The following is a 12,717-nucleotide window of genomic DNA, read 5'->3' as shown; positions in this document are numbered from 1 at the left end:
AATATTAAGATATGAGCATAATCAGCAGATGCTCAGGGAACAGTTTCCTGATATGAACATGGAAGAGCGTGTCCCAAGCAATCCCCACTTCAGCAAAGCAATTAAAAAGTAACAAAAATCTTCCAGTTCATACTGATCATTGGCTCACAACTGGAAAGGTAAAAGGGGGGGTTTGAAACTTATTTTCCTTCTCATCAGGTCACACAAATCAGACACAGTACAGTCCTGCATTAAAAAAAAAAAAAATTAAACTGCACTTATTATGGGAATTTGAATTATAAGGAATTTGATCACTGACAAAATAACAAATGGTCCAAGGCAAGACTCCCCAGATAAAAAATAAATTTAAAAATAAATGAAACAAACCATACAAAGCTTAAGAATAAGACTATATTTTTTGACATTAAAGAAGATGGTAAATATTACTGCCATAAGGGAAATTTATTTATGACTTACATTTCTCTTTGATAATAAAGCCCAACTGTTTTTTCATAAGGCCATGGTATTTTCACTAAGATGGTTAACAGACAATTATAAGTGCAGTGAGAAGGCTTAATACACATTAGAAGAGAATTTCAAACACTAAATGAAATATCAGGTTTTGATAACTGTCTTCCCAAAAAGAATGTTAATGCCATCACTTCTGGAAAAAAATAAACTGCATGAAAAATCCCTGGTTTACTTCATCTTAAGCCCATCAGCAGAGCATGCCAGCATCATAGAAAATTAATGTACCATATATTAAAGTGCGTGACCACAATATGTTAAAATTTAATTAAATGGCCATGTTTCTAGTAAATCCAAACAAAGAAACTGCTTTATTTTGCAATCACTGACAGGAAAACACTCAGGAATGCATGTGAAAATGCATAACAAAACAACAAACATATGTTTTCTTTAAATTAGCTTATTATCTCCCCGGCTTTTCTTTCTGTGGCACAGAAGAGTCAAATGCCCAGATGTGAGCTCTCCTTTATTCACCATTTTCTGTGGGTTACCCTGGAATGGTTCACACTTGTTTAGCTGTCTCTTATGTGTGACTTCCATGGTGTTTAGCTCCTCTTTAGACTGTAGGAAATGTTTATTGGGGTAATATTATTTGTAGAGTTCAGAGCTTTAGGGCTCAGTTCAGAGAGCATATGTGCAACTAATCCCTGAATACCTTGAATATGAAAAAAGAATTCATTCTGAAGAAGTAATTTTGTATCCCAAAGCTTCCTGTGTATTCTCTCTCTCACTGAAATTATTGAATGTAGCAAGATTAGATTTGTGGAACAGAGAACAAAGAACCGTGGAAAAGGAGTTTCTTGGTTTATGTGTTTAACAAATCCAAATGTGTTTTTATACACTGCAGGCCCTCATCATAGATGAATATTGCACAAAAATGAACCTGAAAGATTTCTACTCACACTTTGCTGTCAGTCACCTTTAGCCTGGATTGGTCTTCTCCATCTCTTCTCCTAAATGAAATATTGAGGAAATTATGTTAATTTAGTAACTATGAAGTGTTATGCAACAGAACTGACACAAAATTATGTTTCTATACTCCCTGTTATCAACCAAAGGCACCAAAATCATAAGAATTGTAGTATTTAAAAATATTGCTGCAATCATTTGTCTACATGTGGTCTTGCATATTCCAAAATTTTCTGATTGGAAAAAGGATAAAGTTCTCATATTCTTATTTGTTCATAGGGGTAAGAAAACCTTTGGACTATAAATAAGTGGATGAGCTTTTCCTAATGCAGTTTATTACTATGTAACAGCCATGACCTCCAGATATAAAATACAATTCTTATAATAACTGCATTAATGGTGCTTTAAGATGCCTAGGATGAATTCTTTTAGTTGTCTCTTAGAAGAAAAGAATTAAGATGCTTTCACATATAATATTTTTCCATATTCCACATGGTGAGAATCCAAAGTCCTGCCAAAAGTTACTCTTCATTTCTCCCTATCTTCCAAGCAACATACTTTGAAAGATTACAGCTTTCCTTAGCATTACTTGATATAATCAGAAACCCTTTGGGCTCAATACTTGACTCATAACCAGAAATAGAGCATGATAACACTGAAGGCATGAGTTAAAGATATACTAGTTAAATGCATGTTTTATTAGTAAATAATATTTGTGGCATCATTAATATTTTATGGGTTATAATTACAGTATCAAGTATTCTCTTCAATTACCAATGCATGTCTCTAAATTAAATTAGAGGAAAGCCTCAGAAAATGTGAGCTGACACCATTTATTGATTTTGTAGGTAAATGTTCAGTCCAGTACCTAAGTATCAGGTCAGTTAGTCTGTCATCCCTACTAGTGAAACAATAATCATGCTTACAGGACTATACAGATGATAACATGAATTCCTCCTTCCCCCCATTGCCTCACCTAAATTTGGCTCTGCTGAATAAGATGTTTTTTAAACAATTACAGATGAATACATTCTTGTGAAATTCCAGCCTTTTTAGGAACATTAATTTGTTTTTCTTCAGAGATTTCAATTTAGCATGACTGAAACAAGTAAATAAAATAAAATAAATTTACATGATCATATTGAAAGCAAGTGTGCACCTTGCAAATTAAGGAAGAAACTGCAAAGTTTCACTGTTCCACAATTAAACATCAATAACATTAAAATATTCCTATGCTACACCTGGATTAAAAAAATCCTTACAAATTTTAACCAGTTCTAGGCCCCATAATAAAATATAATGAATTTCTAGTGAAAAACCATAATAAAAGGGAAAAAAAACCTGAAAAAATGAACTGCAGTGTTATTAAATTAATTTTAATTTAGAAATCTGTCTCTGCCAAGGGCTTCATCTTTCAGAATCATGCTTTAGTATTTCAGTTGCTTTAGCTTACTTGTGTTCTACATTAAAATAGTGCCAGAAGAGCTGAAGGCTCAAATTTTTCCCATTCTTATTTTTAAATTATACTCAACTTTTTAGCTGTACCAATGGCTTTTATACTCTAACAAGCATCAGGCTTCTGTTTGTAACATATCAGGTGTAGGGGAGATGATAAAAGGGATGGAAAATTTTAGCTAAAGCAACATATGTTGTTTAGCCAAAAATATATTATGCTGCAGTAATATAAAAATGCCACTGAAGAGCCTTTATAACTCCTCAAAAGTCCACAAGCTTATCTTTGCACCTGTACCTGAAAAATCTCAAATTAAAATGTAAACTTCTGTTTCCTGTTAGAATATTTTTCAACTTGATTTTTAGTTTTAAAGGATAAGAATTCATAGTTTGAAATCTCAGATGAGGTCTCTCCTGTCTTCTTTGTATTTTGCTTAAGCAAACCTCTGCTGATCTTATTCCATTTTAGTATTTAGTCTGTTTGCATATTTCACTACTTTTAACTGTAAAAATGTGTCACATCTTTAGAACATGTTCTAACCTACATTACTTACACATTTCAAAGTATCTATGAATTTCATTTTCCAGAGAAAATACAAAATAAAATAAACAGCACTTGCAATTTCAAAATGGAAATGATGAGGCATGTAATAATTATCCCTCACCAAAATTGCCGCATTGACATTCAAAAATGAAGTTTCAAATGCTAATTATTCTGTAATAAAAATCAAATGTATATATGATCACTGAAAAAACATATACCTCTTGTTTAGATATTGTACATAAAATTATACACAAATAATGTCATACCTATGGGATAATTCATGCCTTTACCCTAAATTAGGTCACATGAAACTCTTTATCACACAAAAGCTCTTTATACAATACATGCAGAGCTGGAGCTTACTTTCCTCTGGGCATAATGCAAAGTGCCTATAAACTTGTTTTTCTGGTTGGTCTAATAAAGCTAAAAGTCACTGGACAGTGCAGCCCCAACCTTCTTTGTCCTGGTTATGGTTTTCTGTCACTGGGAGGGTCAATGGGGCATGGCCAAGGGCAGCTGAAACATTTCACACAGACTCCAAAGAGCCATAGGTGTAGAAGCACCTCCCTCAAATCTAAATTTAAATGAAGTTCCATTGGTGCTGACTTCATCAGAATAGCAATGAAACAGGAGGGTGGTAAAAAGTCTACAGAACACAATTTATATATATACCTTGTAAGTGGTTTTTCACTCTTACAAAAAGCTTAATAACATCCTAGTTCCGGTAATTACATGGTCTTTCTGTTAACATTTCTCCAACATATTTAATTTAATTTGAATAAAATAAATTGATTTTGTTAGAACTAACAAAGACCAAGGTGGATCGTTTCCATGTTTATCTGGTTGAGTGCTCTGGCATGATGAATAGCACATAATTTGTGATTCAAGCATAAAACAACTCCAGCTTTTTTGACCATGCAAAATTTAGAAGAAATGGTTACTTACTCAACTTGAATAAGCTGGGCATGAATCCTCTTGGGAAGACACAGTGAGAAAATCATTCGAGACAGAGTAGAACTACCCAAGATTGATATTAAATATAGTCATAACATTGTCAAAAACTTCATTAATGTTAGTAACAGAACAGTAGAATACAAAGGAACCAGACAAGCTTTTGCATTTCACATGCCAAAGCTGCACTGCTAAAGTGTATCACAAACAGACAGGAAAAGAACATCTAATAGAGAACGAAAAAGTCCATATACTGTGTAGCAGGAAATCTTACATTTAAAGAAAAACGTCATAAATGAAATCAGAAACAAAATGAAATCTATTAGTATGGCATAAAGGTCTAATTTAGATATTTTAAAACATCACACTAGACAAAAACAGCCCAAAACCAATACAATAAGAAGAAACAATCTGACACAAACAAACAACAGAAAAAAGAATCCAGTCTCAAGGAACATAGAAAAAAACATTTGAATTCTGCAAAATATAAGGAAAAAGTCCATTATCCAATTCTTATGTCACTAACTACATAATTCCACATAACTTTCCTGGTCATATTTTGGGAGATTGTACAACACCAATGTTTTATTTCATGTGATTTCACATCCACATCATCTGTTGTAGCAGCAGGTGATCAAACAATTGTAATGCACCAATACCAGATTCTCTAATTTGACTTCCTGGAGATCACTAATGCAACTACTTTTGTCCTGGTGGCACAAAGGCAGCACAGAAATGGTAAAAACCTGCTCTACCTGGAAAGCAGTTTTGAACCTGAGATAAAACACCATATGGAAAATTGTTTTCCTCTGCGTCATCATCAAACAATTTCTAAATGATGGTAAAAGTTTCTTATGATTCAGAGATTATTTTTATAGACATTCACAGACATGCAGGCACTCCCACATACTCCATATAACTGCAAATCATCTATTTATTTTAATTATTAATGACATATTTAGTTAAATTGCTGGTACACATTGCTTTTTGGAGGCACTGGCACAAATTTTAACATAAAAATTCTACTAAATGTTTATTGGAAGTATTTTTTTGCACCTTGCACAAGACACATCTTGTATCTCTACTCTATCCACTACATCCATATTAGATTTTTCATTCAGGTTACATTAACATTTAACATCAAAGCAGGAAATTTTAATATTTGTTTAGCATTTATCCGAATGCTTCTCTTAATTTCTTTTGTTAAACTAGATGAGGTTAAACTGTATTTAACCTTTTATTTGTCCATAGGAATTTTTAAAGTTTTCTTTTGGAAAAGAGAAAAATAGCAGATTGGCTTCAGTTTACCTTCCTGTGAAACAATCAAAATAAAACTTTAGGGTTTGTGTAGACACCTGAAGAAAACATATATTTTAAATAGTGCTTAGATCCCAGCATTCCTATTTTGTTCCACTGTTACAATGTTTTGTAAAATTTTGATAATTCAATACCTAGAGACAATAGAAATGTAGATTACAAAGTTCAGTGAAGTTCTACTTGTCAGGTCTTTCACATAGGTAGAATACAATTACAAAGAAAATTACATAAACACTATTTTTCATGGAATGGTGGGTGTTGCTAGAAAGGATTACTATCCAAATAGATTATCTTTTTTTCTTGAATTAGGTATGAAAATGTGGTGGCACACCACAACTGTACAGAAATAATGAACCTTCACAAAATGGTGCTTTGTTCAGAGAGAAAAGGTTTTGTGGTCATAACAATAATTTATTCAAAACCAGAAATAATTCTCTTTTGATTGTTCCCTCCCATCTTTGTTCTTTTAACATTGTCATTGGAAATAGCAAATGTTTTTCAAGTTCAATGTCACTATTAGAGGATATTCAAGTTCACACATTTTTATACTTCAAATTAGATTTATTGTTGTCTTTCTTATGCTTCTGTGAACATGGGTTCTAACTAAAAAAATAAAACAACAAAAAACATTTGTAGCCTAAATAATAACATAAACAGGAAATATGCGACTAGTTATTTATATTAAAAAAATCTTAGAAACATTTTTTTCAATTGAGTGAATTCATTATAATCTACAAGAGGTATTTATAGTTGATCATACTTCAGGAGGTATCTTGGGGTAATCTTAATTTTTATATGAATAGGTTTTAGGATGTTTGTTACTTCAACCAAATCTTCTGTCATTAGATGTAAAATGCTGGACAATGTCATTAGTGCAATTAATTAAGCAGCTAATGCATTGTGAGGAGGATATTCAATTATACCTGACTGGAACTGCATACCATGTGTCATAACCAGGTCAGTTTGAAATGCTTGTATCTGTCATTACAACATCATTCAGTGCAACACAGAGTCTGAACTAAATCATCCAGAGTCTATATTCAGCCACTAATTTCCTATTTCAGCCTTGTCTGACATATATGTGAATATTAATTCTCAATTTCCTCCTTGAACATTCATCCCACGTGAACATTAGAAGCAGACATGGTGCAATGTTGGCTTGCAATAAAAAATGTGGCAGCATTTAAATGCAATCTTTACCAAGAGTGAACTATCACCTAGACCTATCTAAAGGTGGAAAACTTTATCCAATACTTTATCAGTTTTAAGGCAAGCAGGTTAGCTGAATGTGTTCATCTAAACCATTTTTAGACAGAATATTATTGCTCTATCCTATTGCATAAATCTATGAGACTTGAAATGTTTATTTCACACCTTTTCCAGAAATTATTTGAAACTACAAGAAGTCGGAAATCACAGAATTTTTAAACAGCATGGAGATCAAAATGGTTCAAGACATGAATACATTTATATATCTGTTGACTGGAAGAAATATGGGTTGCAAGCACCAAAGTAAATATTTCTAAATAACATTCAGGAAGCTGATTTAGCAATGACATTTAAGCTTTTAGAGATTATGCTGAATTACAAAATTAATTTCTGATTTGTGTGTTATTTTCCAAGACTGCCTGAGTAGAAGTGGTGATTACAGGTTTTCTGCTGTAAAATTCTTCCACCCCAAATATTCTGCCAGTATAAGCTGAGAGTATTTGTGATAAAAAGCTAGCTCCAAGAAACTCTTGAGTGTGTTTATTTCAATAATTGACTACTAACCATCCCTACTACACCCAATAAACATTTCTGACCTGATTAATGGCTGTATTTTAAGATTTCTTGTCTAAAATTTTCAGATTCAGCATAGGACAAATAAAATATTCTAACATCTAATACAAAAATTAAAAACATAAAGCCCTACCCCATAGACCATTAATTTTATCTTTCTACTGTTTATCTCAGTTTAAACAAAGTGGGAACCTGCAGCTGGGTGGAAGAACAGTGCAATGACAGCTTGACCTTCTGCTGCTACCAAACTTTAGAGAGTAGCATGTAACACATTGAGGCATTTGTTTGATGACAAGGAAAAAGGAAGGAGCTGAGTTAAATCAATTCAAAAATGCTTTTCATTTATTTCCTTCTATAAATGGCTTTATATTTCAACTAGACAGTGTTCTAATCTGTACAGTGGTAACTTTGAAATGTCTGAATGTTTTGGAGCTCTTCATATGCAAAATGTCCTAACAAGATATTAGTTCTAGTTAACATGCTTCTTGGTCTCTAATTCTGTTTATACAGCTGGCACTCCTAAATTCAATAGCCATGAAATTTTGCCCAATTTAAGAAAATGAGGTATTGTTAACCATCTTACCATGTGCTGATTTCAATAGGTGTAAAGATATGGCAATATTTCTTACTTTCCTCAGCTTTTTCTAGAATACTGCCAAAGACTTGGTTTTACTTTTCCTCTTACATTTCAATACTATGAAAGATTGAAATAACCTGATGTGCTGAATCTGAATTTACCCTCCCAAAAGTATAGTTTAATTATACTGGAATTCCAGTGACCTGTATATTTATCAAGCTCCTCTGCACTCAGTAGGCAGATCAGCACACCATGTTCTTAAGGCTGGTACAATCAGAATTACTAGAAGATTTTTAATTAAAATGTGATCTCATGATTCCTATGGTTGTTATGGCAACTCAGGCTAAATAAAATAATCTGAGTGATACTACATCAGCACTCTTTGTTGTTTTTAATGTAGGATTATGATTGCAATCACTATATTAACAACTGTGCTTACCTTATTAGCATTATTTATTTCTCCTTAGGAATACAGTCTTAGGGATACATTTTAGGCTGCTTATGTTCCAAGCAGACAGAATTCATTAAATCCAGTCACTAATGTCAAATATGTTCCTGCCATGTAACTGACCTCAAGATAGTGAGTCTGCTGGGGCTCTGACAACACAAGAGTATATTTTTAATATGATTCTGATATTCTATCTCCTCCTGCACATTTGAAAAGTACTGAGTATTATGGCAAGCATCTTTTATAAAAGTTATAGTAAAAAATTAATGGCAATCTTTAAAAAATAGACCCCATAAATGTTAGATTTATGATTTTGTGTTTATCATGCCCCTCCATCGTGCCTTTTATGCTGGGTGACAATTTAGCAATTCACTTCCACACAAGAGACTTAGAAATGAAGCTGAATTTTACTTCATTCTTTATCCAGTGAGAAATTAAATGGCAGCTTCTGTGAATAGTAAAGAGATATGCATGACATGCAACTTAGTGATGGAGGAACAGTGCAGGTGAAATTCACTGCTTTATAATTAAGTTACATAATTAGCAGCTCACAGCAGGAGAGATGAACAAGAAGGATGAAGCTGCACCGTAGCATCCAAAATTAAAGCCTGAGCTGTTCATGGCATAGTTGTTTCTCTTGGATTCAAAGAAATGTGAATTCCCTCCAAAGCTATAACTAAAACCACCATTACAGAAATTGTTAGGAATGACATAGGTTACATTTTCTCCTAAGGTTCAATCTATGGTTTGCTGTTCTTTAACCCTGAAGAATCTTAGAGGTTGTTCTAATAGACACCAAGTATAAATAGTGCAGATCACTCTTTCAGCAGCCACCAAATCATAAAGAACAGTATCCATAACTGAGAAAACAAAATATTGCTGGCGAGTTCCAAAATATTGCCAGTCATTTTGATATGTGACAACATATTTGTCACTAAAGTAGCACTGAACACAGTCAACACTGACACACAATTTTTTTATAATCAATTGTGTTACTTATTGGTGGTAATTTAATGATGGATATCCTAGTTTGGCTTTGCTGGTTGGTTATCAAGGTCATTACCCTTCAGCTGGTGCAAAGTGCAGGCAACTAATCAAGCCCATGAGAATTCTAATCTCAAGAATCTAATTGAAAAATCAGAGATAGAAACTTCAGAAAATTTTGCTTATAGAATCCTGCCATCTTTTAAACAGGAAAATTTATCTTGCTGGCAAATTTCTTAAGACAAATAATTACTTACTGAGAAAAATGGTTACTTTTTCATTTGTCTCCAGACCCCTCAAGTACATAGACATTTTGGATCTCATCAATACTGAAAATTCCACAACAAAGCCTCTGGGTGAAATCAATTGAAAACCCTTTTCAGCTCCTGAGAATGATTGGAACTACGGTTAATTCTTCCCAGATTAATGTGCTTCCACTGCTCATTTCTTCCCACACAGTGAAGGAAAATCCTGTGTATAGAATCCTATCAGGATTTTATAGACTCATGCATAGAAAGAGGCAATAAATATTCTGTACATTATTAATTGGAATGGAGGTGGTAAATATGTGGTGTTGAATGGAGGCTTGGCATCAGGTCACCAAAGAAACCAGCAAGTATCTAAAATTTGCTCATTTTTACCATCAGAACTTTTGCTTACTCAAACACTTTGAAGAGAGGTTTGTGTAGTAAATTAACACTTATCACCATATGCCGTTTATTCAGTGTATTTAATTTTACATTACTTCATCTGAATAGCAATCAAATTTAGAACTTTTTGCTCCGAGCTACATCTTGAATCATTTTGCACAAGTAAATATGCAAAAAATTTCTTTGTGAAAAATGCAAGGGCTCCAGGAATGAGAAGCAAAGAATGAAACTTAATTTCTTCATCTATTTTAGAGGCAAGTAGAATCTTTAACTAAGATGCAGAGGCTACTATGATTTTGCAAAATGTATAAACAATGTTGCCAATATCATTATTTGAAAATTCACTCAAGCCTGCGCAAAGTCAGAATGCAGGTTTTAGTTAAATATGGCTGTATTTTTTCAAGTCAAGAACAAAGATAATTAGTGTCCCATTTTTTTCTGATATTTGCCATCTGCATGCTGAGATCAGGTAAGCTTAGAAATTCCAGTTGGGATACCACTTCCCATCAAACATCACAGGAACTATTGTTATGCATGGCACTTCTGGTTTTTTTATATTTGCAGGTCATCTACTTGCTTGCTATTGTTACAACTCAGGGTTGGTGGCAGTGTGCCCTTCATTTGAACTGATCCAATGTTTATTGACAGCAGCCTGAATGAAGTGAGTGAGACATGAAGAGTCCCATCCTTTTCAGAAGGAAGCAGTACATTGAAAACAGCATATCAAATATGTAACAAATCCTAATATTAACATTTCAACAAGAAAAAGTGACATTCAATGGAATATTTTCCAGAGTAGAATCAAAATGTAGATCCTGGCAAACAATATTTATCAAAAAAAAGAGAACATTTTTCTAAATGTCATTGTACATATTTTTAGACACCTGTAGTACCAATTAAATGAAATTACAAATTATTAAATCAAATGAGATTTTTTGTTATTCTATTAATTTGCAATGTCATCTCCTCTGTAGTTGATTCAACTACAGTGAATCCAAACTATAGTTAAAACAGAAACAAAGGGCTGTTCTCTCACTGCATTTCTGAATTGTTTGGAGTATGCACACACCATGTTTTGAAAGATGATTCACACAGAAATGTCACATTAACACAAACAATACATTAATTTAGATATTGTCACCTTTTCCCTATGACCCAAAAGTACTATGCAGCAAACCTTTTTCAGTAGGAAGTACATTCACCAGCTCTAAGTAGCTAATTTAGAGAGTTCAGGAATTAAAACAACCTACTTTTTCAACCTAATTGATCAGCTAGATTTTACCTTCCACATTGTTGTATTGGAAATACCTAGCAGACCAAATTGTAAGCATAGGTATGTCTGTGCAAACATGTTCTTTTGCTTTCCAAGACCTTTCAAGAAAAGTGTATTTTGAAAGTGGATCCTTCTGTTAAAACCATTGTTTTATGATTATTTGCATCCACCAAAAACATGGATATTTGACAAAAATACAGATAAAGGAATTACATATAGATAGGATTCCTATGCTGCTGTGCAATCCATCAGGATCTGAGCATTACATCAAATCCTTTAACCTCTTCCAGTGCTGCAGGAAAGGACAGGGCAGCCAAGGAAGAAACAGAATTGGTGCTACTCAGCATGGCCTGCACAGCTCATAACTTGGAATATCTGAATAAACTACTCCACTGTGTTTATAGAAAGAAGACAAAAAGAATAAAATAGAAAAATTCTAACCTTGAAAAATGAGGCTCTAATGGAATGTATAGACTTGCATATAAGGGTGAAAGAAAATAAACAATGAAGTTTTGTATGCATAAAATTTAAATTGGAAATTATAAGTACAAAATTAAAATGAGTAGATTTTGTTTTGGAGGGAAGAAGAGGAGCAGAGAGTTCAAAAAGTCGACTTACTGGAAATTAGATCTACTTCTCCCCTACTGATTTTGGACATCCAATGTAGATTTCCAAAGAAATGCAAACAGAAGTCAATTTATGCTCTTCTGAGATAAAAAGGAGCTTTGCCAATGAGATGAACTCCACAGCCAGCAGAAAAATCAAATATTTACAGAGAAAGGCTTAAACTGTTCTGCCAGAGCCAGCTTCAGTAGGAGTAACTTAATTGATGTTAATAGTGCTTTAGCTGACAACTCAGCAAACTCTGACACAAAACTGTGTCATCTGTGTGTGCATGAGGATTGCAACATTTTCATTCTATCCCATTCAGCTCCTCACATTTCTGCTCTGAATATTACTCTCTTAATCTCTTTAAGAGATTAAATCTGTGTCTTCTTTTTTGCATAATAAATTAAAAGCCAACTGTAATGTGATAAGACCTTTTTTCTTCCTTTGACAAAATGAAACTTAGGAATCTGCCAATATTAGGTAAAACCTTTTGTTCCTTAAAATGCCTACTGCAAAAAAAAATTTGCCTGTTGCTCACCAGGCTTCTCATTCTGAATGTATTTTAAATTCTCACTGACTGGTGACTTCATCAATGTCACTATAATAATGCCACCCAGTCTCATTAAAAAAAAAATGAAAGCGAAAAAATCAATATTGTCTTCATACTTTCTTTAGTCAATGATTTTCAGAAGCTAAGTCTCCAGGCTTACTTTG

General features: G+C 33.3%; 1 long non-coding RNA gene across 1 annotated transcript in view; it reads right to left on the bottom strand.

Annotated features, from left to right (window-relative positions):
- The window catches only part of LOC144246789 (uncharacterized), a 182,182-nt gene that overhangs the window by 152,269 nt on the left and 17,196 nt on the right, over nucleotides 1–12,717 (bottom strand). The window contains exon 3 of the long non-coding RNA XR_013340492.1: nucleotides 1,410–1,460. This is a non-coding gene — a long non-coding RNA (uncharacterized LOC144246789). The remainder of the gene's footprint in view (nucleotides 1–1,409; nucleotides 1,461–12,717) is intronic.

Source organism: Lonchura striata, chromosome 10 (genome assembly GCF_046129695.1).
Source record: "Lonchura striata isolate bLonStr1 chromosome 10, bLonStr1.mat, whole genome shotgun sequence".
Lineage (NCBI taxonomy): Eukaryota > Metazoa > Chordata > Aves > Passeriformes > Estrildidae > Lonchura > Lonchura striata.
This window is presented reverse-complemented; position numbering and strand designations above follow the sequence as displayed.